We start from the raw sequence: 27,036 nt of genomic DNA, 5'->3' as shown, positions 1-27,036 counted from the left end.
CACAACTGTCAACGTCAAAGGCAATTCTGACGACCTACAAAAAGGCTCAGAGGAGTGATCTCATCTGAACACACCAGTCCACATGTCTCTACCCCAAAGGAATGACTGCATCTTCGTTCTCAAAAAAGAAGACAGGAAAGCTGTGGCTCCTTAGGATACGTGCCAGCCATATATGCTGGGGTGCTAGGCCCTCAGAGGTATATCTTCTAAACAATCTGTGCAAGGCGTGTTTTCTGTCTTGGTTTTACAGATAGGGAAACTGAGACTTAGAGAATTTTAAGTCCCAGGTTTTCTTAAATGCCAAACATAAGATCTGAACACAGAATTGCCTTTTTACGCTTCTGAACAAAATTCCCCTTACACCAAGCACTCAGCCTCACAGACAACAGCTCTTACCTCCACCCGGAACTGTCTCTAACACTGCTCCCAAGGCTGATTTTAGGGGCCACTGTGCTGCCGGCTCTTTGGGACTTTTAAGGCTATGCCTGAACCTGCTAATAATATCTTCAGGTATCAACTCTTCCCGTTTCGGTAATCACTAATACAAATAACTGCCAGTTTTTGCCTCTCTGCCAAATCTGTACACAAGGACACTGTCCCGTTTATGCTTTTGATTAGTGATTACCAGACCAGTATTTCCTGCATGGTGGAAGCCGAGACCCCAGCCTGAGAAACGCCCTCACTTCCCGATGGCTTAAGGCCAACAAGCATACAGTGCTCATGTGGCAGGAGCCCGTGACCTTCCTACTTCAGGGAGGGAAGTAGCCAATAGTCCAGCATGAGAAGAGGGGAGAAAGCCAGAGATGAACCTTCTCCACCTTCTTCCGTTCCCCGTTGCTTCTCCTGGGCCCTGCCTCAGCTCCACCACCTCAATGCATTTACAGCCCGGCCTTGCCCTTCTCACCCAGTCTAGATAGTCCCCAAAACACTACCCTGGCACCCCCAAAGCCACAGTGTGTATGCTTGCCACTGTAAGAAAACACAAACGCCTCTCACTGTCGTCCACAGATGTGTCTTTATTTAGGGCCTTGTCAAATTGCAGGCCAACTTGCTTCATTACTGTTGGTTTGTGAGGGAAAAACAAATCAGTGTGGCTCTGGCTCCATGCTAGAAAACACTAGAGGAATTTGTGCTGATTTGAGGCAAGAATGTTTCTTCGTGTCTCTATGCACCACAGCACTTCTTGTCTCTATCACATTCTGAAGCTAAAAGGCCAGTATCTTCCACGGGTCTGGAGTTCATCGCCATGTCTAATATGCACCTCGTTGTTCAAAGGTTATAAATCAGAGCAAGGGACATCATCCTTTACAGGACAGCTTCATGTGCTAGACACCTTCAGACTCCGGTAACAGCCCTTAAGATGACACCAACCTGTTCCGTGTACTCTTTCAATTTGTTTGATTTAATCTGGTTTTTTGCTCCTGGTTGGTTGCCAGGGAAATCATACTGATGGCCTCCACAGACTCCCCAAACAAGAAACACTAAGACTCCATACAGCTTCCATAGCCTCAGAACCCCTGGTAATTCCTGTGGGAACGACTTCCTGAATCACAGGTCAGAGGTGTGGCCGAGGCCCTCACAATGACTTGGGCCGAGAGTCACAAAAACCCAAAACCAATTCCTGCTATCGCAGTACACAGGTCTGAGCAGCACAGCAGCTTTGTGGGGAGGGCCCACGCAGCTATCCTGGGGCCCTGCACTTGTCTGTGCTTTTCTTAATGTTCTGTTGTGGCTGTCCAGAAATTCTTCGTGATTTTACACAGAGAGGCTTGCATTTGCATTTTGCTTGGGTGCTACTAGGTATGCACCTGGCCAGTCACTTTGAAACATCTAGCAAGTTTGGGAAGCTGTGCCAGAAGGAACAGGGTGTGGTCAAGCCTGCTGCAAAACTGAGGGCTGAGGTGAGAGAACTGGCTGGCATGGGGTAGGGAGTGGGTACCAATGGGTGCATGGAATGTAGCAGCCTGCCCAGGACTGATGGAGAACTAGAATGCACTCTTAGGAGATACCCTGAGGTACCACCTCTCAGAAAACTCCCAGAATCTTTCTAAAATCCTTAATTATGGGCTCTGCTCAATTTCATATTCCCCCATCTCTAAAGCGTGGCTTAACCCCTTCACAGGGCATGACTGTAGGGTGGCATTCTGCTTGGTTGATCTGTTCAGCTTGAGCTAAAGAGCTGGTAGATCTCTACTTACAGGCTTTCCTAGAGGTCCAAGTGCTTCAGCCTATTGGCTGCAGCCTCCAAGGAGTTCAAGCTCTGTGACAACCCTTCAGAATGTCAGAACCAGAAGCTGGGACTGTCTGGGGCCCCTCACAGTCTAGAATGTGGACACAAACTCCTAGGATAGATAGCCCCTAAGAAGCAATCTCAGGAAAGCTTTCCAAGTATTTGTCAAAAGAAGTCAGTAAACAAAGAGGTGGTTTATTTTTTATGATTAGGTTTGCTAGGTGCGCGGGTGCATCTGTGTGTGTGTGTGTGTGTGTGTGTGTGTGTGTGTGTGTGTGTGTGTGTGTGTGTGTGTACAGGGGTTGAAACTGGCTGTCTTTCTTAGTCACTTTCAACCTTACTTTTTGAGAAAGGGTCCCCCACTTAACCTGCGGCCCACTGAGCAGCTGCACCAGCTGGCTTTATCAATACAAACGCAGACCCCCATGCTGCGCAGCAAGAGTTTACCACTGAGCCATTCCCACATGACACTGTTTCTTTGAACGCTTCCATAATGGTTCTGTAGGCACATGGGATCAAAACCCCTATTAATATTCTCAGACATGACAAATAGAAATGGATGGATGCTCCTTACTCATCAGACAGACAGACAGACAGACACACACACACACACACTACAACAACATACTATATTATAGTAGTGCAAAGCAGCTATCAAAAAAGCAATGATCTGCCGGGCGGTGGTGGCGCACGCCTTTAATCCCAGCACTCGGGAGGCAGAGCCAGGCGGATCTCTGTGAGTTCGAGGCCAGCCTGGGCTACCAAGTGAGTTCCAGGAAAGGCTCAAAGCTACACAGAGAAACCCTGTCTCGAAAAACCAAAAAAAAAAAAAAAAAAAGCAATGATCTATGTATTTAGTAGACATAAATATTGCACAGTGACCTGCTTCTTCCTGCTCATTACTTCAGACTATCTTAATCCCTGCTCATGGCCTCTCCTCCAGAACCCTGAAATCAGCAGGAAGCAGATATGTTTTATGGGCTATGTGTCACTTAGTGCCGCCTGCGCATCCTAATCGGTGATGAAATAAGGGGGCTGAAGCAATCACCATCAAAGCTGAAGATATGGCTGGTTTGGTTGCTGGTCTGGCCGCTCTTGGGAAAGCAAAGTCAGTTGCTTGATTCCTAGTAAAAGGAAGAAGATGTAGCCTAGCAGACTCCTGTCATGCAAGAGCAATGCTAGCATACGGTGGACGGAAAGGGTATCAACAGGCAAAACGAAGGCTTCTCTGAGCTGGGGGGATGTGCCTGTGTCCACAGATGGTCCCAAGCACCCTCAACCTGTCTTCTGAGACGCTTGCTCAAATGAGAGTTGCTGCTTCCCAAACTGGCCCTGGCCCACACCCAATCAAAATCCCCGAGTTATTTTCAGATACAAGGCATCTCTGCCTACTCAGAAGACTGGGATAAATGGCTGGGCAGTGTATGAACTGAGTATAACTGCTTTGAGGGCACTAAGGTTCATGGTACCAGATGACTGGAAAACGGCATCGAATCACGCAATAAGCCTGACCATACAGCAGCTCCAGTGGCTATTTCACTCAGTACAAAAGAAAAGCTTGAGTGTCAGAGATGGAGGAAGTGATCCCCTGTAGGGGAGTGTGTATCACAGACAGAGCAACGGGGATGGTTCAGGCACCCAGGGACTACTCTCAACAGCATGCTCAGTGTATTCCTAGAACCAGAAAGGAACCAGTTCCGTACTGCCCATGTCCACCGCTTTCCTAAAATAAGCCAGTTTCTAGCAAATACTGATACAAAATACTACTGAAGATGTGAAAGCAGTGTAAAGGACCTGACCTGGTCGGCTGCTCTTACTGAGGCCCAATAAAAATGAATAAATCAATAAAATAAAAGCCCTCCTGCTTCATCACAGTACAGCCCTGATCACCACATATTTGGTTCCAAATCATCTTTAAACACAGGATAATAAGAAGACGTAGTCTTCTTCAGCTTGTCAGTAACAGATCCAGAGAGCCTAGCTACTCCCCTCTCACCTCCAGGCTCAGCACCCTGAAGGATGCAGTTCTCTCCAGCTCTCTCCTGCTCGTGAGGGCAAGGAACTTAGGAGTCCTTAGTGATCACTCTAAGAATCCCGATTCAGTAGTCTGATAGAAATGCTCCATTTGGGACGGCTCAGCGGGTTAAGACATCTGCCACCAAGCCTGACTGCCTGTAAGCTCAATCTCTGGGTCCCATAGGATTTGGAAGGAAAGAACCAACTCCACAAAGTCGACCCTCTTACCTCCACATATCTGTCGATCATGAATATTAAAAGTTTTTAATAAAAAAAAATTATAAAAAGGAAATTCTCCCATTTGGTTTAGTTTCTCTCCAGACTATCTCCAAATATAGGTATTTCTTCAAAGAACCTAATGTCTTTACTTTCAAATATCAGTATCACGCTGTGAAACTGTGATCAAAGCTACAGAAAGAAATCAGCTGTCAGAAACCTTCAACTCCTGACCACAAAACCCAACTTCATCCCAAAATAAGAAAAATCATGCCTGGCCTTGTTAGGCTGACTCACTTTCTGCAGTGAGCGTGAGGGCAGGATCAAAGAGGGAGAGCACCGGCACACGGGAGCACAGCCCAGGGAGCACAGGCACACGGGAGCACTGCCCGGGGAGCACGGCCCAGGGAGGACGGCCCAGGGAGGACAGCCCAGGGAGGACAGCCCAGGGAGGACAGCCCAGGGAGGACAGCCCAGGGAGGACAGGCACACAGGGGAGCACGGCCGAGGGAGGACAGCCCAGGGAGGACAGCCCGGGGAGGACAGACACACAGGGGAGCACGGCCGAGGGAGGACAGCCCAGGGAGGACAGGCACACAGGGGAGCACAGCCCGGGGAGCACAGCTGAGGGAGCACAGCCGAGGGAGCACAGCTGAGGGAGCACGGCCGAGGGAGCACAGGCACACAGAGCACAGCTGGGGGAGCACAGCTGGGGGAGCACAGCTGAGGGAGCACAGCCGAGGGAGCACAGCCGAGGGAGCACAGCTGAGGGAGCACGGCCGAGGGAGCACAGGCACACAGAGCACAGCTGAGGGAGCACAGCCCAGGGAGCACAGCTGAGGGAGCACGGCCGAGGGAGCACAGGCACACAGAGCACAGCTGGGGGAGCACAGCGGAGGGAGCACGGCTGAGGGAGCACGGCTGAGGGAGCACGGCTGAGGGAGCACGGCTGAGGGAGCACAGCGGAGGGAGGACAGGCACACAGAGCACAGCTGAGGGAGCACAGCTGAGGGAGCACAGTGGAGTGAGCACAGCCCAGGGAGCACAGCGGAGTGAGCACAGCGGAGGGAGCACAGTGGAGGGAGGGAAGAGCTGGGTTCCAGGCCCAGGAAGACCACTTGTCAGTTAAGTGACTTTGGGTAAGTTATCTGATCTGAGCTTTGGTTTTTCTCATCTTTAAAAAATCAAATCACTTCACCTCCTACCTCACAGGACTGCGGTGAGGACCACAGATGACACTGTGTCTATGAACCTCACGACAGCAAACAGCAGTCCCCACACTTATTCGCAGGTGCCTCTTCTCAGCTTTGGACAACTGCTGCCCAAAAATGTCAAATGGAACAATCCTAGCACTAAACAATTCATACGTTTTAAGTAACTTTCATAAGTTGCTATAATTATTTTATTATTCATTAATCTTTTACCTCATTTACAAATTAAAAATATATACAGGTATGTTGACAGGAAAAAAATAGTCATTTTCATTTCAGTGAACTAACTACAGACGGCAGAGCTGAAAGGGATTCTATAATATTATATGGTCCAGTGATATCAAAGTAATCTTTGTTTAAGTACATTTCATGATGTTCACATAACAACAATCTAATTGACCAAAGCTCCTTTCTCAGAACACACTCTGTTGCCAAGCACATATCTGATACAATTGGTGGCTACAGGCACCCACTGGGGGTCTTGGGACACAGTCCCCAGGGAAAGGATCACCACTTTATATCAGTAATTGATCCATTCATGGTGATCATTTTGTATCTTAGACTTCTCTTCATTCTGAAAGTAATCACACTCTGGACTCAAAGCCCTAAGAATATGAGAAGGCTCGACTCCATAGTCCTGCTGAACAGACAGCCAAGGAAAGAGAAATGACCTACAATCACATAACACTGCCATTTCCAGTCCATATGCTTATAAAATCATCTAATAGAATTTCAATGTCCCTCCAAGAATCCCTACTGGCACTGCACAAGGTCATGGCCTCATCACCTATCTGGGATACTCTATTTAATCATCTTCAAACTGGGTCAGATGGGTCCAGTCTCCCATCTACAATCCACCTCCCATAGGTCACAGTCAACTTCTTTATACACGGAACTGTCTTCAATATGTTCACTGCCTTCAGACTAACAGCACTTGTGACAATCAACTAATAGGCATGTATTATTGCCTATTGTTCCAACCTCTCACATGCCCAGTTCAAATGTCCCCTTCCCATTCCACCAACAGGTCTACTCTGGTCCCTCTCATTAAGTCAATCACTTACTCTTGACCTTGTGTGGCAATCTAACTACACAAGTGTGTTAAAGCACTGTGTTTTCGTTTCCCTTCAAATTGTAACAACTTGCCTACATGGCTGTCTCTACAGCTGGGCTGTGAGTTGCATCCTCCCTGCCTTTAAGTCCTTAGCCTCTTGTCTCTTGGGCCTGAGTTAAACCACACATGCAGTAGGCAGTCCAGAAAGTCTTACTGAATTATTTACTTAATTGGTTAATTGGTTTCAGCAGGCCTCTAATCAAATATATGCTTGGAGAGAAGAAGCAGGACCGGGTCATTAGGCAATTCATTATCACAATATCTTTGATTAGTCAGCTGTCACTCTGGAAAGCCCAGCAAGCTGAAGGTAAGCTGAAGGGATGCCCAAGACTGGTGGGCGCGAACCGGGGCCGAGAACAGGGCAAGCAACCCCGGTCCACCTGTGCCTGGGGACATGGTTCCTTGTCCTGTCTTCTCTGACCTCTCTCCTTTACCACCTACTTGCTCTCATCACTAACTCTTATCCATTCATTCACTTGCTCAGCAAATGTGGTGTGTTAGGTACTTTTCTGACTCAAAATACAGCAGCAAGCCAAATGAAGTCCCTGACTTACATTCTAGTTCAGGGCATCTCAGCCTCTGTCTAATGAATCACCCGGGGATCTTGCCCAAAGCAGAAGTAACTTTGGTAGGTCAGGGGAGGGACTGAGAAACTGCCTTTCAAATCCACTCCCCACTGATGCCGATGCTGAGAACATGGCACTCCACATTCTCTTCACCACGAGAAGGTTCCAGCCAAGAGCACTGGCTCCGAACGTTGGCTGCACACAGGGTCATCTAGAGTTTTAGAAAACGCTAATGCCTGGACCTCTTCCCCCAGAGTCTCTAGTTTAATTTCTGCAGGGTAGTGTGGCATCAAGACTTAAGAGTTCTCCAAGTCAATCCAATGAATACCTGAGATTGACAACCACTATCCTACTAGGAGGGCAGACAGAAAAATAAAGAATATTCCATCCAGTAAGTACTGGGCAGAGAAACAGGGCAAGGAAAGCACAGGAGAGAGCCAGAATATGTAAGACTTTGTATAAGGAGGTTGAAGAATGCCCTTCTGAGGGGGTACCATTTGAACAGATGCCTGAAACGAAATTCAACAACCAGGCAGGTAGTTATTTTAGCTCCACGAACTAGAGCTTGCAGCAGCCCCGAGACCAGAGTGTGCTTGGCATGAAACAGTAGAAGGGATTAACACGCAGGTACAACTAGTAGATGTCCATGGAAACAGAGGCTTACAATTATGTAAAAATAAGTTATCTAGTCTCAACGGAAAATCTAGGGACACAAAATCTGAAGAACATTGGAAAGCCAGAGACAGGAAGATCCAAGTCCAGGCCTGGGCTACCGAGTGAGACCTTGTCTCAAACAATAAAAAAAAAAATTTAAACAACAAGCCTGAAGGAGTTTAGCACAATGACTTAAGAAATAAAAAATCCTAACATGGGTAATTACCAAACATAGAATCAAATCAAATGTGTACATATATGTTAGGTCACAAGAATTGTAAGAGATAAATAACACCATTCCACTTCAAAAGTGAGTGACCAGATCCCAGGAAGGCAGGACCACTTCCGAGGATCACAGATCTACATGCTGTCCAATCTGACTGACTTCAAGATCTGCTCCAAGACATTTAACCACCCATGAACTTGTTCTACCTTACACTCCACACATGCCCCCACATCAGGTGGTAAGGAGCAGAGAACAGGCATTAGAGACAAGAGGAAAGGGGAGGGGGTGGGGTGAGGGGCAGGGAAGCTAGAGGAAAAGTAGACATGTTGGAGATTGCTGGTCAGCTCCTGATGCCCGCATAAGCCAAGAGATGGTGGAATGTCAACTCTTTAGACCAAAATACTTTATGGCTGGCTGACCCAACACCAGCCAGATGCTTCTATAAAGATACTTTTGTAGGTGCAAGGAACATCAAAATCAACGGATCAACAGATTTGTTTTGTGGTACTAGGAATTAAACCTAGTACCCAGGGTCTTGTACATGCTAAGCAAGTGCTCTACAATTTAGCTATACAACTCCGACCCTCACTGGCAACATTACTCTCTGTAATGGGGGTGGGCTGAACCCAATCAGTAGAAGGTCTTGAGAGGTAAGGATTTGAGGTTTTCTAAGGGACAGGAAGTCCAGCCTTCTAGCTGCTTTTGAACTTCAAGTTACACATTCATGCTTCTCTTACTCTCCAGGTGTCCAATGCTACCATGGCACCAATCCTTCAATAACCAACTTCTGTGTCAGTCTGCTTCTCCCTCTGTATAGGTATATGTATATACCCACAAGCAAAGCACACACACACACACACACACACACACACACACACACGCATGCATGTATGCACACACGCATGAATGCACAAACTCACCTATCAATCAATTTCAATATAAGTCCCCTATTGGTTCTGCTTCTCTGGAGAAGCCAAACTACTCCAGGGCACAAGGAGGAACAAAACAGAATCTATAATTTGATGATAAATCTGAGAGGTTTGTCAAGGCCATGTCTGTAGGATGGAATGACCTGAGACCACCTCCAATCACTGGAGTTGACATTTCATCAAAAGTCTCCGGCCAGATTAAAACACTAATTCTGAGCACATATGGAATGCTTCTTACTGTGTTTACATTCCTTAAAAACAGATTAGGTGGCTGCAGTAAGGCCTGGGGCACAGCAAGGAATGTTCTTCACTTTATCTGGGTACCAGGTCTCAAACCTCCACCTCAGGGCTAAACAAAATCCTGTTTCATGAGACTTCGTTGTGGGGCTAGAAAATAATGCTGGGAAATTAACAGTCACAGATGTCACGCCGCAAAACACGGGGGGGGGGGGGGGGGGGGAGCGCTGGAGATGGCTGGAGCCTTGACGAATAAGCAGAAAACGGGGGAGGGGAGACAGCAAAAAGTGATCAGACTGCAATCCCACCCACAGAGGCTGTGGGGAACAGTTGGGCGACACTATTCACGTCTTCCTCAAAAGTGTTGATCCAGATGCAAGGAAATGGCATAGCACTGGGACTTCTAAGGAGTAATCCTCTCCATACATTATTCATGTTTAAGTCACAGGACCCAGGGACATTGTTCCCCTGCTTAACTTAATCTAAAAATGCTTTAAAGGGGAATGTTCAGAAGTCGAGTGTACAGAGCTGTGTATATGGAAAATGAGGGTACAGCAAGTTGGGGGTTAGAGACACAGCGTCTGTGTGAGGACGCAGGATGAAGGAACCAGTGTATCTGAAGCAGACTGACTTTCCCTCTGCAATGGGATAGAGAAAACTAACCTCATGGGCAGAGAAGCACCGAAAACCCTACATGACTATCCGTCATTCCTAAAATAAGCCCCATGCCTAGAACAGACTCTCAGATGAGCCTGCAGGAAGAGGGATCTTGCAACCTGCAGAGTGGTTCTGGGAATGAGATACACGTTAGTGATCTACTTCTACCCAGACAGAGAATCAGTCAAATGAGTTCACGTAAGAAGCAAGAATAAATATTGGCCCAAATCTATGCTGAAAATATAGAAAAACGTGGCTGGGAATGAAAAGAGACAGACGAGTGGAAACTTAACGACAGCCTTGGTTCTCTGGGGACACCGAAATCATCCAAAGGATAGGCAAAGACCTTTCATGCTCCTTGCCCAGACTATCGATTAGTAGTGGTTGCATTGAAGACTGTTACACCTAGTTAACATTTACTGTGGTCCTGGTAGAAGAGGATATGCTAAATATTTACCACCCTCTCAGCTCACTGACCCTTGTAAGAGTCGTGTGCGTGTGTGTGTGTGCGCGCGTGTGTGTCTGTGTGTGTGTCTGTGTGTGCGTGTGCGTGTGTGTCTGTGTGTGTGCGTGTGCGTGTGTGTCTGTGTGTTTGTCTGTGTGTGCGTGTGTCTGTGTGTGCGCGTGTGTGTGTGTGTGTGCATGTGTGTGTGTGTATCTGTGTGTGTGTGTGCATGTGTGTGTGTGTGTGTGTGTGTGTGTGTGTGTGTGTGTGTGTCTGTGTGTGTGTGTCTGTGTCTGTGTGTCTGTGCATGTGTGTGTGTCTGTGCGTGTATGTGTGTGTGTGTGTGTGTGTGTGTGTGTGTGTGTGTGTCTGTGTGTGTGTTGGGGGGCAATTCTTGCTGTGACCTAAGGGGAGGCTAGTGACCATACCCCCACCCCACAACCATTCTACAGGGGTCCCCCTGTAAGAACCTCTACTTGAGGCTCAGGAACTGTGGGTGCCAGCCAATCAGAAAGCATTTTTCAAATAACTAAGACTTTCTAAGAAGAGAAATGATGACCACCAGCAACCTCCACTAGCCTGAATCCTCTAAAAATGCCCTCAGAGCACAGGGCCCCAAGGCAACTGACACATTTTTAAGGACAGCCAAAGTTGGTCTGGAATAATGGTTCAGCAATTAGGAGCATACACTGCTGTTGCAGAGAAGCTGAGTTTGGTTTCCAGTGCCCACATCAGGCAACTCATAACTGCCTGCAATTCCAGCTCCTGGAGATCTCATGCTTTCCTCCGGCCTCCAAAGGCACCTGTGCTCATGTGCACAGATACACAAACACATAACTGAAAAGATTTAATAATAAAACAATAATAACAGCATTATTATTGCTGATATCTGGAGCCCTTTCCCGCTCCTAACAGGCTTTTAAAGCTTCAGGAGCAGGGACTATGAGTTCAAACATGTCTCTATAACTCTCTTGCCTTCTGCTCACTACAAAGCGAGACTAATGACGGGACACCCACCTGCGGTGGTTGTGACACTAACATGAAACAGGTATAGCACCTGGATCAGTGTCTGTCACAAGCAGACACATAATAAATACAGCTTGATGGCTGCTTCAACCTTAGGGGACAGGAGTTCAGGGAAGCTCTGTGTCTTTCTTAGTGACAAGCAAAAGCCAGGGCTTTACACAGAAGGTGAGGGATAACGAAGATAAGAGCAGGTGTGGGTGTTGAGAGGGGATGGGGAGGCTGTATGTATGTATGCTGGGGCTGGGGCAGCATCTCAGTGACCTAAAGACCCATGGAGTTTCAGAAGGAACAGAACAGTAAGAAAGCACAAGCACCCTGAAAGAGAATTTCTGTTATAACTGAAAGTCAAAATCTCTTTTCTATAGCCCAGGTCAGAATTGCCCATATACCTCTGTGGTAGCCAATTAACACAAGAACATTCTGCCCATCAAATATGTGACGTGCATCACCTATGCAGCATGCAGAGGACGGGCATGCGGTAACCATGTTCACACCAAAGGGATGTAGGTGTGGAGGAGGGAGGAAGGAGAGGAGGACAGGAAAGGGGATGGGGAGAGGAAGAGATTGAGAACACAGGGCGTGGGTCCCTGTACCTGTGTGAGGGCAAGCAGGCTGAGACCCAAGCAAAAGCCAATGCTGCTGCAGTTCAAGTCCCAAGGCCATCAGGTGACAGAGTTCCCTCGTTACTTGAGCTCAGTGTTTTCTTCTCTTCAGGCCTTCAACTGATGAACAAAGCCTGCCCACACCATAATCCACAGGACTCATTCAAAAATACCTTCACAGAAACACTCACAGTGACGTTTCATCATCCAGCTTGCACCACGGCCCAGCCAAGTAGACAGAAATCAGCCATCACATATGCTGGGCTGTCTCACCTTCTGAGATCTCACACTATAGAAAACTGTGAAATCTTCAATAACGATGTGGATTCTCCTTACAACTTTTTAAAAAGAAGAAAAACAAGGCTGGGGAGGTAGCTTGGTTGGCAAATCGTTTGCCTCACAGGCATGAGAAAGCAGTTCAATCCCCCAAACCAGCATTAAAATGCCAGGCACAGTGGCGGAGTTATAATCCCAGCACTAGGGCGGCAGAGTCGTAGCAGTGAGCTCCAGACCAACGAGAAACTCTATCTTAGCAATATAAATCATGAATGAATGAATGAATGAATGAATAGACAAATAAATGGAGGGGGCAGGGTTCCTGATGGCACAAGACTGCCCTCTGACTCCATGCATGCACATGCACGTCACACACACACACACACACACACACACACACACACACACACACACACACACACACACACACACGAGAAGAGGGAAAGGAGAAAATCTATAAAATGAAGACAATGGCTATCTGGGGTGGACAGGCAGGAGTGAAAATACAGGAACTAGGAACCACTGTACTTCAGTTGGCTATTAAGTTTGTAAACGTTCATTTCCTCTCCTGCATTGTTACTCACACACATTTTCCTGTCAACTATTCTATATAAAAAAGAGTAAAAGAGAAATTGAGCTTTCAGGCCATGTGAGACAGCCTACCAACTCCAAGCCAGCCCAGCCTCTGTGACCATTCTTGAAGAGAAATCTTTGATCAGACTGTCCACTCTATTAAGGGGTGGCAACGCTGGGTGACTTTTTGTGGGCTCGAGCCTTGTCTTCTCAAATGGACTTTAAGCCTCATATTGCTGTAGTTCCTCACACATCTCTTTATTCTCTCAGTGTATGGCTGAGCATAAGTAATTTAACAAATGCTCGCTGATGGCTGAAAAACAAGGTGGGTGCGGGCATGGATAACGAAAATAAACCAGTGGGCAGGCTCAAGTGGCAGTGGATTTCAGCCTTATGAAAGACACAAACAGCTCTAAAATCTGACTCATGGGATCAGAAGCCAGGAAAGATCACAAGTCATTTTTAAAAAGAAATGTCGAGAATAAAGCAACATCCATCTTCCTCAGTGGTGTACTACAAAGGGCCTTGTGTTAGACAAGAGGACACACACACACACACACACACACACACACACACACACACACACACACACACCAGGGGAAAGCCTGGACCATCTCTAACGTTCAGACTGCAAACTGCCAAAGGCAATAATCTCCCAGGGATGGGGCACCATGACCCCAAGTCTCCTTAGGAAAAATTATAGCATCAAGACTCCTCCAGCTATGACCCCAAGCTAATTTTTGGTCCTTCAGGGAGCCTCTCACTGGGTCTGGTCAATATCCTGAAATACAAAAGGAGTCCCCCAAGAGCACAGTGACGCTGAGCTGCCTCTCCATCTTCACATCCCAAGTCCACACGCCTGCCAAGTCCCTTCATCAGGACTCCCTGGTCCTGAACTTGAGCTGCTTCCCCACCTGCCCCATGACTCCTGGCTGTGACTTACGCCAACGCTGGCTAACGGCATTCACGCTGTTCATGTCTTTCATGATGCTGGTGTAGTGGGGGGAGTTGTCTCCTATTTGAAACAAAGGTTACCCTGAAAGGGGAGAGTGTTGTTTCTGGTATCTGCTCACAACTGAGATAAGAACAGAATGGTCGTGGGAACAATTTCTTTACTCAGTGAACTTTGGAGTCGGGCTGAGAAAATCACGAATACAACTGACCAAGGGAAGAAGAACGGATGCATGTCAAGTGGCAGTCATATAGGGGAAAGGACGGAAATGAAAACCTGGGGGTGGGGCAGCAGAACAAAGTCTGCGGCTAGGTGTGGCAGCACATGCCTTTAACCTCAGCACTCAGCAGGCACAGGCAGGCAGTCTCTGTGACGTGAGTTCAGGCTAGCCTCATCTACACAGTGAGTTCGTGGACCGTCGTGGTGAGACCTTGTCTCAAAAACAAACAACAACAAAGTATATAATAATATGTGTCAGAATGCAACCCATTTCTTTGTTATGTCAATCAAAACGTTAATGTTAATTCTAAACATACACCAAATACACTCGTAGGCACGCACGTGCGCGCGTTCAGCTTCTTTTTCAATCTTTAACTTTGAGACAAGGTCTCACGAAAGTGTCCAGGCCGGTGTTTAACTAGCTCTAGCCAAGGCAGACCAGAAACTTGCAATCCTCCTGCCTCAGCATCTTGTGTAGCTAGAACTACACACCTGCACCAGAGCGGCTCACTCATTTCTTTCCTTGCTTCTCCCCACACCCTCTTTCCTCCCTTTTAGTGAGGCAAGTACCACTGACCTGTACTCCCAACCGCTCCCCATTTCATTTCTACTTCTTATTCTCGGGGTATGTCTAAGCTGCAGAGACTGGATGTCAACTTGCTATTCCTCACACTTAAATCCTCCTGGCTTCGGCATCCTGAGTTACTGGTATTACAGGAGTATCCCACCAGGTCTGGCTTCCCCACCCCCACTGATACTGGGGATGGAGGCCAGGGCCACATATACTAGACAACCACCCTACCGCTGAGTTATATACCCAGTCTCTTTTCCCTTTACTTTTTTTTTTTTAAGAGACAGGGTCTCACTGAGTTGCCCAGACTGGCCTCCAATGTGTGATCCTCTGCTCCCAGCTTCCTGAGTAACTTGGATTACAGGAATGTAGCACCACATCTGGTTCACACTCACACACTTATATTTGTGGCTGCCCATCTGAGGAGCAGGGAATGAGAATTCTTTCTCTCAGCATATCGTTTTCCTCTCTAGCCTCGTTTCCACTTCTGTTCTTCAAGAATCTGAACTTCAGCACTTCTGTTGACTTTCTTCTGAGTTCCCTGAGGTTAGATTGTTGATGTCTACGCAAGCCAGTGATTAGCATTCTGACTTCAATTCCTTCTTCAGAGTCGGCCAAAGAAGTCCAAGAAGTTGGCCACAAGCACCGTCTGGGAACAATAGGCCCTTTCTACCAAATACAGGTTTGTCTTCCTTTTCAAACTCAAAGGAGCTGGTGCTCTGGCACAGAGGGCCACCTGAGGGTACAGACTGTTCATTGTGAAGCAGAGGGCTCCCCAAACAGGAAAAACCAACCAGCAGGTCACATGGCCAACAAAGTCAAGATGTTGGCCCCAAATTCCATTTATAGAATGTGAAAAGATAAATCTGATGCCCAAACAGCACAGATAAGGCATGAAAGCAATTGTCCTAGAAATACCAGGCGTTGGCCTGGAAGGGCAATGTGGCAACCCCACAGGGGACTCTCCTGTCCAACCCACCCGATGACTTGAGAAAACTTAAGCATTCAGGTCTTGGAAGGCTCCCTCACCTATCTGTCATGTTCACAAAGAACAGCAAGCTGACGCCACTGCTTCTCTAGTATCTCCTATAAGGTCACTAGAAAAATCCAGGGCTGGAGCTTAAGCAATGGTTCAATAGGTCAGAACACTTTCTGTTCAAGCATGAGGACCAGAGTTCAAACCCTTAGCACCCACTAATAAGCAAGGTACTGTCACACGCATGCCTGTAACCCCAGTGCTGTGAGGAGCAGAGATAGCAGGGTCTCTGGGGCCTGCGGGTTGCCAGCCTAGCTCCAACTTCAGTGAGACCCTGTTTCAAAGGGAGTAAGGCAGAGTGATAGAGCAGGATACCCAGTGTGCTCTCCCGGCCTTCCCAAGGATGCCATGAACCCCTACATAAATGCGCGAGCGCACACACCCCCTCCCCCACACACACTCACACGCATGCTCACATATATATACCACCACTACTACCACCCCACACACACAAAAGGGAAGGGAAAGGGGGGAGGGGAAGGTTGAGGAGGGAGCCTGCCCAGTCCCATCTAGATGAGGTCTGTGTGATCCGGGAGGTCAAGGGGCCTACCCATCACAGCAGCTCAGAGCACATCAAGTTGCTGTTTTACTAAGAGCCAAATAACGAGCCATGAAAGCTAAAGTTCACTATACCAGGCTACTTTTTGGAATCTTGTCAGCACAGCCCCGTGACAGATAGCCTTGCAATGAGGTGCAGCTGGGCAAGAGACACGGCATCTCATCTATCCTGCCCTTCACCAGCTGGGCAACTTAACCTGACTGTGGGTATTAGCCAGTCTCATGCGTCCAAGGACAGTTGGAATGGCACCCTGTTTTTCTCACAGTTATCATCGGTAAGGAATGAGATAACCACAGCAAACAGTTCAAAATTTTTTTAAAAGCTGCTTTCCAAATGAAAGGCTCTGTTATTTTCATTACTTGGTGGAAGCTGGACCTGGGGACATCAAGAGCCAGGACACAAGGCTGATTGATGCACACTAGCAGAGGGACACTGGCTTCCTAAGAGGCTCTTGGCAGAGAACCGTTCAGGGGACTTGTGAACCACTTAAATCCAAGGTCCTCTGCATTCCTAAATGACTGAAGCAGAGACGGCGACTCCAAAGGCAGACTCTGGCTGCGACATACAATATCTTCTGAATAAGCCTGTAGGTTCAAGGCTTCTGCTCATACGTGTTTGAGCTTCCACAGACGTCGATGGTACTTCAAACCCTGACGGATACACTCATCCGCGGTCCGGGTGCCCTTGGCGATGAGGAGAGCGCAGAGCTGGGGCAACTCAGTGGGCTGTCCTGATTGCTTCTAATCGTCTGGTGAAATATCCTTCCCATTATGAGGACCCCCGTGGTCCCAGGCAAGTTTTTCCCTGCAGAGTTCCTTTCACGGTTTTGGAACGGGACATGCTTTGGGTCTGAGGAGGACTGTTGGTTGGTTGGGAGAGTGATGCTGTTCCACTGTGCTGTTTTATACTTTTGTTAATGCTAGTGTTTCAAGTTGGGCTTTCAAGTTGGGCTTCCTAAACTCAGGTATTCTGGGTCCTTAAGCCAAAGACAGCAGGCCAAACCAGTCTAAGTCAAGGTATGTTTTTAGCTACTCAGCCTGAGAAGACTTGAGCAGACCAAAGAACAGGCTGCAAAACTGCTCCACTATCCCAATGCTGATAATCTAATCTAATGCTGCTCAAAACAATCTGAAGGCTAAGGCAGGCAGAGAATAGAAGTAAAGGAGCCAGATACGAGAGAGAGAGAGAGAGAGAGAGAGAGAGAGAGAGAGAGAGAGAGAGAGAGAGAGAGAGAGAGAGAGAGAGAGAGAGAGAGAGAGAGAGAGAGAGGAACTAGAGCCTGGATTAATAAAACTGGAATACCTCAAATTTTGGAGTGCTTTTGGCCTTCCAAACAAACCACTCAATGAGAAGCCCTCAAGAGCTACTTCCCAGATTTACTGTGTTGGAACAGGAGTCCTTTTTTCCTCCTGTTTTTATATGACATCATTTATCTTCTGCTTTTGATGTATTCATAGCGTAATGAAGGAACAACAAAAGAGGAGGAAAAGGCTTCCCTTCTTCCTTCTTCCTTCTCCCTCCCTCCCTCCCTCCCTCCCTCCCTCCCTCCCTTCCTCCCTCCCTCCCTCCCTCAGGTTGCCATCCCCTCTGATGATCATCATTCAGCCACGGGATCTTGGTGGGCCCCTTAGAAAGTGTCACTCATTTAGCCGATAACTTCTTGAGACGCTACCATGTCCACCCAATGTGTGACGGGAGGAAGAAATAGAGCAAAGACCTTAAAAGGCCCAGTCTCCACTTTCACGGCACTTGTCTTACAACCGCGACACAGACAAAGGACATGCAAGCTACAACAACACCTATAAAGAAACAAAGAAAAGTCCAAGACACACGAGGCTGAAAAGGCTTCGCCTTGGCAAGATAGTTGCCTGCCTGTTAGGCCGCCCTCCTTCTCTCTCCGTCTTTTCCCTTTTCAAATGTTTACACAGAAACATTTATTTAATTATTACATGCACAAAACAGAGACCTATCCCTCCTAAAATCTACCTCAAATCTTAAATTGAAATAACTGTGCAACCCATCAGTCAGTCGGTGCAAAGGCCCATCCAGGAAACTGTCCAGCACTATCATGTCAACCTCTGAGAATTCCACCTCCAGACATGCCCTGGTGGGCACTAAGGGTCATCCAAAAGATCTGCCACAGCCAGCCATGCACATTCTTTCCCTCAGTGCTCCTGGGACACCAATCGCAAAGTGAAAACCTAGCCCCTACATGGAAGCTGATCAGGGCCAAGCCGTGCTCCATATTCTCAGGATTACTCTTCTCATTTAGCTTGCCCATATGTATTTTTGATTCATTTTGTATCACAGAATATAAAGTCTGCCCATTCACACTTTTATTCCATTGATTTATTTGTGCGGGAGGGCACACATGCCACGGTGAGCACGTGGGAGGTTGGGGGACAACTTGTGGGAGTCAGTTCTTGTCTTCCACCTTGAGAGTCTTGGGTTTTGAACTCAGGCTGTCAGGCTTGGTGGCAAGCCCCTGAGCCACGGAGCCACCCTGCTGGCCGTACTCAGCCATAATCTCCCAATTTCTCTAACCTTTTCTTTGAAAACCCACGTTTCAAACGTTAAATTATTTTTATCTCTTGATCCCCTATGCGTATCCATCTCTGAAAGCAGTGACTAAAGTGGAATCACTCTGAGGAGGAACTGACTAATGCAAGGCTGAGCGGGAAGACTATTTTCCCTGAAACTTTTCTCATTATTTTCTGTACGTCTCAACACTTTCCTCACCCAACACTTAGTCAGGTGATGACTCTTCCGACATCCGTGCCCAGTAGTATTCTCCCTTTCTCGGTGTGTACAGGCTCTTCCCTGAGTACCACCTTTTCGAGACACTCCATTTGTTCTGTTCTGAAGTCCCGAGGTAATCTGACATTTAACAGTCGGGACTGTACCCTGCATGTGGGCAATTGCTGCAGCGGTGTGTGGTTCCTGCTTAGCTTACTATCACAGCACTGTTTGAAAAATCAAGTAAACTCTTTCCACACCATTAGCTAGGCCCTAGGAGCTGTGACTTTTGAAGTTAACTCAGCTTTACTCTTGAAAGCCTGGGGGGTTTTATTTATTTATTTATTTTCCTGTTATTTTGGTTTGCCTTTTTGAGACTGCTTCCCTTACATAGCCCAGGCGGGCCTGGAACTCACTATGGAGCTAAAGCTGACTTTGAATTCCTGATCCTCCTACCCCAAGTGCCAGGATTACAGGTGTTCCTCTTGCCCTAATTTGAATTGGAAAGTTTCTATACTTGAATGAAAGTTTTGAGTTCTGTAGCTGTCAAGAGATCACAGAAGGCTGGAAATAGGGGGCAGTTCTAACACAGCACGGCTGACTTATTCTAATTAATTATATTCAGCTATTCTATATCACACACACCTTAACAGTTTAGTTGTACCTTTCTAACTGTAGAGACCATATCACTCAGTACGCAGAGGCTTATTACAAACTATCCTTGGGTGTAAACCTGAAGGTAAGAACCTGCCCAGCTTGTCTTTTATAAGTTAATTAGCTCTTACCAGTTGGGGTATAATACAGAAAGATCTGATACAGGCTTTGCAAAACCAGAACTCTACGTGAAGATAAAAACTGTAAGAATTTCAGCACAGAAAATGGCAGCCGCACCGTGAGTGAAATCTTGTCAGTGACCTCCTTGGTTCAGGCCCTTAGCATCTCTTGTCTAAACGGTGGCAAGCAATGCCACAGCTCCTTTCTTTCCTTTACCTTGTACACTGGTGAGGCCCACCTCATCCTATTCTAATCCATCTACATCCCGGAGGTCCAAGCGCATCAATGCAGCGCCACAGCATCTACCCCATGCCCTCAGGTCCTCAGCATGGAGTCCAAGCACCTGAAGCCCCCGACTGTTCCCCACCTCCGCTTTCTGCTCACTTAGTACTGCTCCCCGCAGCCCTTCCAGCCAACCATGTGTGTTCAGTTGTCTAAGCTCAGGCCATTCCTGGAACGCCACTTACATCTTTCTCCACCCTGAACACCTTCTCTCCTTTCAGGCTCATTTGATATATGACCTCTTCTTTGAACTTTTCTAAAAACCCCCTTGAGCCTCAGGAGATCGTGCGGACCCAATTCCAGCTCTCCTTCAGCACGTACCACCTGGTACTCTAGTTAGCGGAGTTCACGGCCATCTCTTCCTCAGACTGTATACTCCTTTGGTCATGCATGGGGGCCCCTGGTACACAGTGGACGCTCTGTGTTGTGCTATCAATGTCTCAGCTTCTCTCCTTGTCCCCTCCCCGCACAAAGAACACACTTCAGGAAAATAGGCCATGCCTTAAGAGTCATTCAAGGAAAAGGTCACAGACAGGTCTAAAGGAAAAGACTCACTCTGGCTGTCAAGACGAAAACCACGTGAATCTCAGAAGACAATGGCTGGGGGCTGCAAACTCGCTGCTCTTCCAGAGGACCTGGGTTCATTTTCCAGTACCACATGGCAGCTCCCAATCCAGCGCCCTCTTCTGGCTCTGCAGGCACCAGGCACACACGTGGTACGCAGACTTTTTTTAAGACAATGGCTGACTTAAAGAGGAACGGATTTCCGGCACATGATACAACATGAAGAACCCTTTCAACATTACATTAAGTGAAAAAAGCCAGTCAAATGCTTCTTGATTTCACTTAAGGGTGGTATCTGGAATAGTCACAATTCACAAAGACAGAAAGCAGGTACGTGGAGCTGGAGGAGGGAGTGTTGGTATCTAATGAGAACAGCTTCCACTGGAGAAGACATAAACGTCCTGGAGACAGATGGTGGTAATGGCCGTCAACAGTGTGACTATACCCAATGCCATTGGATTATATATTCAAAAGTGGTTACCAATTTTATGTTGTGTGCATTTTACCACAATTAGTGGGACAGGAAAAAAAGCACACAGCAGTCGGCAGCCAAAAACAAACGACGAAAGTGGAAATAGGGGGTTACAGGAGATAATAATACAGTGGATTTAAGTTTGTTCGCCAAATATTAGATGGGAATGGGGAAGCCTTGATATAGAAGTTATGGAGCTAAGAACTGGAAAGTCCATTGTCCACCGAGGGAAATGAGTATGAGAAATACACTGAAGTGCTTCTAGTCACTCAAGTCAACTAGTACTGAGTGTTCAGGATCCAGACCCCACGCCGGGCACAGAAAGGATACCAATGAACCACACTGACGACGTGGCATGGACTGGGGTTCAGAAAAAGAAACAGAGACAGATGGCTCAGCAATTAAGAGCACTGACTGATGTTCCAGAGGACCCAGGTTCACTTCCCAGGCCGTCCAGTGTCCGATCACACCAGGATAAAAATTTTAAAAAAGAATAGAATAGAAAAGAAAAGAAAGAAACAGAGGTGTAAACTTGGAGAAAGATAACATGGAGTTCAAGAAGGTTTACCAACCAGCGTGAGTTCTGAGAAGACAAGTTCATGATCGTTAAATGGATGAAGTCAAACATCCTGTCTGTACCTTTGAGTCCTCACTAGCAAATGAAGAGAGCAGACTTCTCATGCTCGGAGGTCCTTCCAGCTGTAGAACCCTGTCCACTCCATTTTATGACAAAGAGGCTATCCTCGGCTCAGTACTCTTGACTTTAGCCTGGAGATGACCCACAAGAGTAATCTTTGATCCTCAGGACTGACACACTACAGCTGTCCTTCCTTCCACTCAAGAAAGAGCTCAACAATCAACAAACCTAGTCTGTGTTTATTTGTCCCCGTCCTTACAGGTTCTAAAGCATCCTGCAGCACAGCCCTCTCGGTTTCTGAAAACACGGAAGAAACACATAAACACAAAACTGGGGCATTTTTTCTCTAAAATGTAAATTCTCACATTCAGATCTTATGTGTCTCTCAAGATCCACATACAGATGGTTTTCCAGGTTAGGAAAATTAAGTAAACAAAAATTCTGCCGTTCCCACATTATTCATGTTTTATGAAATAAGAAGATGGTTATTGCTTAATTAAAAGAAATGAATATTTTAAATGAGGCCAAAGTTGTATTCTACTAACTGTGGGGAACACACATGTAGAGGCTGCAGACGTTTTCAGGGAGGGTCTTTCACTTTATTGTTTTTGAGATGGGCTCTTGCTTTGTAGCCCTGGCTGGTCTGGCACTTGCGAGCATCCCCCTGTCTCAGCCTCCTAAGTGTTAGCATTGCAACCATACCCACTACACCCAGCCCAGTCTAACTTTTTTTCCCCAGTTTGTTCTACATGTCATCAGATGCCAGCCTTGCATTCTACTAACGTACTTTTAAAGGGGCAGTCTGTTAGAATTAACCATTGGTAATGCTGCAGTGGCTTAGGTATTTGAGAAAAGAAAGGAACAATGTGGAAGCTGGGAAGCACCAGGCCATAATGGAAAAGCCCTCAAATGGCTCTATCTGCTTAGTAATAATACCTAATGCGGGGGCTATGCAGAAAACAGGAGTAAATACCAACTGGCTTGTGTTGGAAATCTTTAGAAAATGTTTGTTTTTGCTATCAATCAGCTGTGTGAGTGAGTGAGTGAGTGAGTGAGTGAGTGTGTGTGTGTGTGTGTGTGTGTGTGTGTGTGTGTGTGTGTGGTTGTTTTGCTTTCTGAGACAGCCTTGCTCTATATAACTTAGGCTGGCCTCAAAGAACAACCCTGCCTTTGCCTTCTGGATGCTGAGTTGAGTTACAGATGTCAACTCACATTCTTCCTCTGATACTAGATACTTTGCAACATCAGACATTTCATTTAGCAGTTTGGAATCTTGGTTCTCCCTACTAGATAATGGGGGGAAGTTGAGATCATGTCTATAAGAAAGTTTGAGCTATAAGAAGACGCAACACACACACACACACACACACACACACACACACACACACACACACACACACACACACGGAATTCTGCAGGAACCAGCCCTGTACTGTAGGGTGCCTATGTTGGAAGGTCCATATGGATAAGAAACTTCAGGCAACTCCCAGTTAACAGCTAAAGGAAAAATGACGCCCAGTGCTGAGGAGACACTCAGTCAGGAAAGCACTTCCTGTAGAAACATGAAGACAGGACTGTGATCCCCAGCACAAATATGAAAAGCTAGGCATGGCAGTGAGCCATCGCTGGGAAGGAAGAGACAATAAGATACCTGGGCTCACTGGCCAGCCAATCTAGTCTATTTGGTGAGTTCCTAATCAGCAGGGGCTTGTCTCAAAAAACAAAGCGGACAGCTCCCCAGGAAACGACACTTGAGGATGGCCTCTGGCTTCCATGAGCTCCTACATATATGTGCTTACACACACACACACACACACACACACACACACACACACACACACACACCTCACAGAGAGAGAGACAGAGACAGACAGACAGACAGACAGAGAAATAAAAAGAAATAAAATTTTCTGTCCTTAAAATCACAAGGTACTAGATTCCTCCAATGCCAGTCCAGCCTCAGATGAGACCACAGCCCCAGCTGCCACATTAACAGCTTTGTAAAATCCTACACAGATGACCCAAGCAAACTATATGCCCAGTCTCCTGGACCACAGAAACCAAAATAAAAACACACTGCTTTGACCAATTTCTGGTAACTTGTTTTGCTGCAATAGAAAACTCACACTGGTACAGATGTTCACAATTCAGGCAGATACAGCATGCATGAAGCATACACATTTCTATGACTTACTACTGTTCTTGCAGAGTTGGCCTCACGGGAGCAGTGTGCCAGGAAAGGGAGTTCAGGACAGGTATTCAGGACTTGATAGTAAAAATACTTTCCTCACTAATGGGATATAGAAATAATCGGTGTTCTGTATGTCACCAAACAAGCAACAACCAGGTGTTCTGGTTTTTGTTTTGTTTTCAACTTCTTTTCAAATTAGGTAAGTTGGACTTTCTGAGTGCCAAATCAGGCAAGAGACTTGGTCAAGGTCCAAATTCTCTTGCCAAATTGCATTACCTTGCAGGCATGACAAGAACTCACTTGGGACTTAGGGAAAGGTTCACAAATCTCATGCCTTGCTTGGACAGCCGGTGCACATTAAATACATGCACCCAAATCAGGAGACCGGAACACCTTCAGTTAACATGTGGGCTCTGGGTCTGGTAGGACAGACAGGCCTAGTGGTACACACCTGTAACCCCAGCACTGAGGTCAGTGATACACACCTGTAACCCCAGCACTAAGGTTAGTAACCCCAGCACTGAGGTCAATGGTACACACCTGTAACCCCAGCACTGAGGGCTGGAGCCCCGAAGATTCCCAGGGCTCACTGGCCAGCCAGTCTAGCCCAAAAGTAAGGTATACAGTGATAGAGGAAGACTCACAAAGTTGACCTCTGACCTCCATGTGAGCATGCACAGCACATGCACGCGCACACACACACACAGAGATGTAGGTTCTAAGTTCATGTTCTGAGTGTCTTATTTTCCCGCTCCTCTCACAGACAAGATCCAATAGACCATTTAGCCATTTGCTCAAAGCACTCCCGGTAACATCTTCCCAGGTACCTGAGTGTCTCCACTGAAACCATTACCCTGAGATTCTTCTTAAGTGGTCTGGGGTCTTCTAAACATGTTCCAGCAAGCCTGGGAATTTAAAGGATAATGCAGTTCTGAGCCTATCTCTAATCGTAGCAGAGAAACGAAGAGGCTCACTGACGGCAAACAACAGGCTCAGGTTCTCAGTGGGGCCTCTGAGCCTTTCGGCAGTTTCCTGACAGGAAGTATGTCTCTCTCTGTCCCTCTCTTTCACCTTGTCCTGCGCTGATCAGCTGCCTGCAGCCAGCACTCAGGGTGCTCAGCCAGGGGAGCACTTCTAAGAAGGAGCAGCTATGAATGGAAGTGTGCTCAAGTAGCTCCTGTGTGTCTGTCTCGCTGCTGGTATGACATCCATGACCCGAACAAGTCTCTGCCATTGTACTCAATGCCTACAGCAGACTCACGGTAATAAAAATAAAGCACTGGCCCCACTGCTTCAGGCTCGAGTCCAACATTACTCACTGCACATTCACCAGCAGAGGCCTGGGATGAAAAGACAGCAATGGAAACATGGTCACTTAAATGTATCAAACATTTCCAACAGTGGAGCCTACAATTCCTGTATTAACTCATGTCAACCTACCTAACATACACTGAATATTAATCTGTGCTCGCTACCTTACTAATAGAAGCGAACCCATGATGCAAGAAATAGTCACTGTTCTCAAGTTTACAGTCTAGTAAGGAGACCAAACACTTAATAATTACAAGGACTAAGGATCTTTACTGAGCATCTACTATGTGCTGGGCTGATTATAGACCAAGTGACAGATGAAGTCTTTATTAGGTAGCACTATGAGTCCCTACTTACTCACAAGAGAACCAAAGCACAGCTTATTTGTCTTTAACTTCCTATACTAATAGGAAACGAGTATTAAGAAAAGACAAAAAACAAAACCCAAATCAATGTCAGGGTGACATGTGATATACACCAAAAGCCAAAACAAAACAAAAACCCCCTTTGCACATCTGAGTCACTCATCACTGGGAATTTCCCCGCGCTGTGGTCTGCCATTTCTCAAACTCAGCTTGGCCCATGCAATCCCAGAACTTTGGAGATAGGATGGAGATAGGAGGATCACAAGTTCAAGGTTGGCTTCAGCTACATGGTAAATTTTAAAAGCAAGCCTGGGCTATGTGAGATTGTATTTCAAAACAAAGAAATAAACAAAACTAATCTCTGTCTTTCCGTCTGGTTCATCTGTCTAACTTGCATGGCCCCTAGTTGGAAAACCTGAGATGAGCAGTCAAGAGCCGTAAAAAACAATTGTGTTTTCGTCTACTTTATCACATGTCACTCTCATGCCCTCAGGCCTTCAGGGTCACCATCTCTGAAGTGAAGGGGTTGGATGATGGATTACAATGACATCAAGGGTCTTCTAATTGGACGTCCCAAGAGCTGATGACTAGGAAGAAGAAAGATGGCGGCATCGAGACGGAAAAAGCCAGCCAAACACATTAGGTGCTGATGAACATGAGACGCCAAAGCTCTCTGAAGCCACAGGTCGGGTGCTGAGGCACAAGGGGGGACGGCTGGGACCCCCTCCCCACCGCCAAGGGGGGACGGCTGGGACCCCTCCCCACCACCAAGGGGGGATGGCTGGGACCCCTCCCCACCGCCAAGGGGGGACGGCTGGGACCCCCTCCCCACCGCCAAGGGGGGACGGCTGGGACCCCTCCCCACCGCCAAGCAAGATGTCCCTGGGTCTCCAGCTCTGGAGGAAGAGTGATGAGGAGAGAGAGAAGCCATGAGGACTTAAACACATTCCACCCGACAGCCAGATGATGTCATGAAGGTGATCGCTCCAACTGCCTGAGGATCTGCCTCCAGGGGTCACAGAATCCGTCAGATGTGACAAAACTAAGAAGACATTCTCTCCTGGAGAAGCCACCCCAACTGGACCACTGTCTCCAGCTTGTGTTTACCCCACCCCACATCCTACCACAAGTGCACAGTCAGGTAAGTCTGTTTTACAACCTCCGTCAACTGGAACACAAAAGACCCAGGGACATTCGATAGAACCCGGGCCAACCCCAGTGCCTGCAGGAAGAACCCCAATTCCTCCAACACCACAGCCTCCACTGATCCTGCTCCTATTCATTCTTGTCTATCTTCCTACACACTGGCTCTAGTCTTGCCCATACCTCCATCCCTACCCCTGCTTTCTTACTGAACTCTAAAAATGCTAAGTTACATTAGACAGAGAC

The 27,036-nt window shown here is 47.1% G+C and overlaps 1 protein-coding gene and 1 long non-coding RNA gene across 2 annotated transcripts in view; both read right to left on the bottom strand.

Moving 5' to 3' along the window:
* Positions 1–27,036, bottom strand: part of Etv6 (ETS variant transcription factor 6) — a 237,585-nt gene that overhangs the window by 165,307 nt on the left and 45,242 nt on the right.
* Positions 22,816–26,404, bottom strand: LOC143272548 (uncharacterized). Its single transcript, XR_013050196.1, has 2 exons — positions 24,512–26,404; positions 22,816–24,456 (listed from the first exon to the last, which is right to left on the bottom strand). It is a non-coding gene; the product is annotated as an uncharacterized LOC143272548 (long non-coding RNA).

Source organism: Peromyscus maniculatus, chromosome 3, assembly GCF_049852395.1.
Source record: "Peromyscus maniculatus bairdii isolate BWxNUB_F1_BW_parent chromosome 3, HU_Pman_BW_mat_3.1, whole genome shotgun sequence".
Lineage (NCBI taxonomy): Eukaryota > Metazoa > Chordata > Mammalia > Rodentia > Cricetidae > Peromyscus > Peromyscus maniculatus.
The sequence above is the reverse complement of the archived record's forward strand: the minus strand, read 5'-3'. Positions and strand labels throughout refer to the sequence as shown.